We start from the raw sequence: 4,391 nt of genomic DNA, 5'->3' as shown, positions 1-4,391 counted from the left end.
CCCTGTGTCAGAAGTAAACAGGGCAACACAGTTAAGACACTCAAGGAGAGACATGATAATTCATGAATCCTTTTCCAGACAAACTGATTGGGTATCAAAAATCCATACATCCAAGTCATCATGAAAGATCTAAGGTAATAACGTTTCCTTGACTAATGGGAAAAACAGACTTCAGAAAACAGAATCCTTTGAAAGACAGACACAAGGACAGATGGTAAATACTAAATTTACAGTTCCTTACTCAAACGAGACTGAATGAGCATTACATGAGAGAGGGAGTGGACACTAGGGTGACTGCCTTACAATTATCCACTGAGTTCTACCTCTTTTCAGAGTACTTGCTTATGTGTGTTTGATTTTATGGAAAATTATTTTAAAGGCAACTAGCTGGATAAATAAATTTTAATACAAAAAACTTTAAATATAGAACAAACATACATAACTGAACATTTGGAAGATAAATACACATAGTAGAAAAAAACTGTAGATAAAACTAAAACTAAATCTATAAGAACAAACAACTGAGCTTGTATTAAATATGGGCCTCAGCAAAACACTCTCCAACATAAATCACAGCAGGATCCTTCATGACCCACCTCCCAGAATATTGGAAATAAAAGCAAAAATAAACAAATGGGACCTAATTAAAATTAAAAGCTTTTGCACAACAAAGGAAACTATAAGCAAGGTGAAAAGACAGCCTTCAGAATGGGAGAAAATAATAGCAAACGAAGCAACAGACAAACAATTAATCTCAAAAATATACAAGCAACTTCTGCAGCTGAATTCCAGAAAAATAAACGACCCAATCAAAAAATGGGCCAAAGAACTAAACAGACATTTCTCCAAAGAAGACATACAGATGGCTAACAAACACATGAAAAGATGCTCAACATCACTCATTATTAGAGAAATGCAAATCAAAACCACAATGAGGTATCATTTCACACCAGTCAGAATGGCTGCTATCCAAAAGTCTACAAGCAATAAATGCTGGAGAGGGTGTGGAGAAAGGGGAACCCTCTTACACTGTTGGTGGGAATGCAAACTAGTACAGCCACTATGGAGAACAGTGTGGAGATTCCTTAAAAAACTGGGAATAGAACTGCCATATGACCCAGCAATCCCACTGCTGGGCATATACACCGAGGAAACCAGAATTGAAAGAGACGCGTGTACCCCAATGTTCATCACAGCACTGTTTACAATAGCCAGGACATGCAAGCAACCTAGATGTCCATCAGCAGACGAATGGATAAGGAAGCTGTGGTACATATACACAATGGAATATTACTCAGCCATTAAAAAAAAATACATTTGAATCGGTTCTACTGAGATGTATGAAACTGGAGCCCATTATACAGAGTGAAGTAAGCCAGAAAGAAAAACAACAATACAGTATACTAATGCATATATATGGAATTTGAAAGATGGTAACGATAACCCTATATGTGAGACAGAATAAGAGACAGATGCATAGAACAATTTTATGGACTCTGAGGGAGAAGGTGAGGGTGGGACGTTCTGGGAGAATAGCATTGAAACATGTATATTATCATATGTGAAACAGAACACCATTCCATGTTCGATGCATGAGACAAGGGCTCAGGGCCGGGGCAATGGGATGACCCAGAGGGATGGGATGGGGAGGGAGGTGGGTGGGGGGTCCAGGAAGGGGAACACATGTAAACCCATGGCTGATTCATGTCAATGTATGGCAAAAACTATTACAATATTGTAAAGTAATTAGCCCCCAACTAAAATAAATAAATTTATAAAATAAATAAATAAATAAAAGGAAGTGAATATAAAACTCTGACTACAATAAGAATTCAAAAATAAATAAATAAATAAATATGGGCCTCAGGAGATGTGCAGTGAGCCCTCTCTCAATGTTGGTCCAGATAAGGCTCCTGAAGGCATGTGGGCTCCATCCTCTTGAAAGGCCCAGCCTGAAGTCCAGGATTGAGACCAGAACCTGCAACACAAAAACAGGTGATGGAGTCCTTAGGGAGGTGCAGAGCCAGACAGAAGAGGGTTTTCTGGAGAGGGTGTGCAAGACCCTGGCACAGTCTCAGGATCTGGACATGACCTTGGGCCCTGATGTCCCCAGGGGTCAGTCCACAGGGCACTGGGTATGTTTGCTGCTCTTTGCTGAGAGAGTTGTCTATTAGTAGGGAGTGTCTAAAAAGGCCCTACAGGAGTAATTCCACCTGGGTATCTGGGCAGCAGTCTTCAACTGATGGGTCCCCTGGATAGTGAGACTCAGGCAGAGGAATGGGGGGCTCTGGGATCTTGGACTAAAGGGCCAAGTTCCCCTCCCCTGGGGCCCTGGCAGGAGCAGGAAATCAGATGCCACAGGGAGTAGGGGAACCTGCCTGCCCATCCTACACTCAGTACAACTGCTCCTGAGACCTGCGTATCAGAAATGGACAGACACCAGTAGTCTCTATTTCCCCTAATAATCCTTTCTAACCCCCAGCCAAATCCTCCTGATGTTTATGATTTTAAAGTATTAATTGCTATTTTAATAAAAATATATATTGTATATGTTTAGCATATTGAAACATTAAAGTTTACAGAAGACACTCTTTTAAACTGTAATAAAACAAGTTATATGTTATTAATGACAGAATTGGAATAAAAAATAGAAGAATTGTGGGTTTGGAGAGTGAGTATATGCTGTTCAAGTGGACCTTGAAGTTACCCACAGGAGGGCAAGGTGCAGACTGAGAAGACGATGGAGATGGAAGTCCAAGGCTTCACCCCTTCCACTGTTTCCATCATGCACCAGGTCAGTGCCACCATGAGGAGCATGATGTTGTCATGGCCACAGCTGGAGCAGCCCAACGGCATCATCCTGGACTATGAAAGCCAGTACTATGAGAAGGAACACCATAAGTTCAACTCTTCCATGGCCAGGAGCCAGACCAACACTGTACGGATCAATGGCCTGCGGCCCGGCATGGTATACGGTGGCAGCTGGGGTGGTGCTCATGGTTGCCATCTCCATTGTCTGCAGCAGGAAACGTGCTTACAGAAAAGAAGCTGTGTACAGCGAGGAGGTCATCGGAGCAGGGGAGTTTGGAGAGGTGCACAAGGAGCATTGGAAACTCCCGGGCAAGACGGAAATCTACGTGGCCATCAAGACGCTGAAGGCTGGGTACTCCAGGAAAGAGCAACGGGACTTTCTGAGTGAGGCGACCATCATGGGGCAATATGACCATCCCAACATCATTCACCTGGAGGGTGTGGTCACCAAGAGCCGGCCAGTCATAATTGTCACAGGGTTCACAGAGAATGGCGCTTTGGATTCTTTCCTCAGACAAATTACAGACAGTTCATGGTGAGCCAGCTGACAGGGATCCATCCCCGTGGGCATGAAGTACCTGGCGGAGATGAACTACATGCATCCGGACCTGGCTGCAAGGAACATTCTGATCAACAGTCACTTGGTGCGCAAGGTGTCCGACTTTGGCCTTTCCCACTACCTGCAGGATGACACCTCAGATCCTACCTACACCAGCTCCTTGGGAGGCAGCATCCCCATGAGATGGACAGCTCTGGAGGCCATTGTCTACCTTAAGTTCATGTCTGCCAGTCCTCTGGCACTACAGGATTGTCATGTGGGAAGTCACGTCGTTTGGAAAGAGACCCTACTGAGACATGTCCAACCAAGATGTCGTCAAAGCCACTGAGCAGGACTACTGGCTGCCCCCTCCTGTGGGCTGCCTGGCTGCTCTACACCAGCTCATGCTGGACTATTGGCAGAGGACCATAATAGTCAGCCCTGCTTTGCAGAGATTGTCAATACCCTGGACAAGATGATCTGGAACCTGACAAGTCTCAAGACTGTGGCTTCCACCACCATCGTGCCTTCCCAGGGCCTGCTCCACTATTCCATCCCAGACTTCACGGCCTTCACCACCGTGGATGACTGGCTCAGTGTCATCAAGATGGTCCAGTACAGGGACAGCTTCCTCACTGCTGGCTTCACATCCCTCCATCTGGTCACCCAGATGACATCAGAAGACCTCCTGAGAATACAGGTCACCTTGGCAGGTCATCAGAAGACTATTCTGAACAGCATCCTGTCTATGAGAGTCCAGATGAGTCAGTCACCAATGGCAATAGCATGACAACTCTTGTTTTCTGTGGGGAGGAGAGGAAGGAAAAAGACCAGGCTCAAGGGGGAACCAGAGGTTGACCACTGTGGAATGTTCTGGGGAGACTGGCTTCTCACCTAAGAAATGTATTCTCATAACGAAGAATAAGCTGGACCTATTCCTAATAGGCAACCTTCATTTCTCAGTGACTGAGGCACATTTAAGATGCCGTGGGAACCAAATATCTAATGATAAAAAATACACAAAGGTGATATTCAGTGGAAG

At 44.6% G+C, this 4,391-nt stretch overlaps 1 pseudogene; it reads left to right on the top strand.

Moving 5' to 3' along the window:
* Positions 1–2,773: 2,773 nt before the first annotated feature.
* Positions 2,774–4,139, top strand: LOC145506827 (ephrin type-B receptor 1 pseudogene; annotated as a pseudogene).
* Positions 4,140–4,391: the final 252 nt, after the last annotated feature.

This window comes from Giraffa tippelskirchi, chromosome 5 (genome assembly GCF_054371585.1).
Source record: "Giraffa tippelskirchi isolate mGirTip1 chromosome 5, T2T-mGirTip1v1.2.pri, whole genome shotgun sequence".
In the NCBI taxonomy this organism is placed as follows: Eukaryota; Metazoa; Chordata; class Mammalia; order Artiodactyla; family Giraffidae; genus Giraffa; species Giraffa tippelskirchi.
Note: the sequence above shows the minus strand (reverse complement) of the source record. Positions and strands in the feature narration are given on the sequence as shown.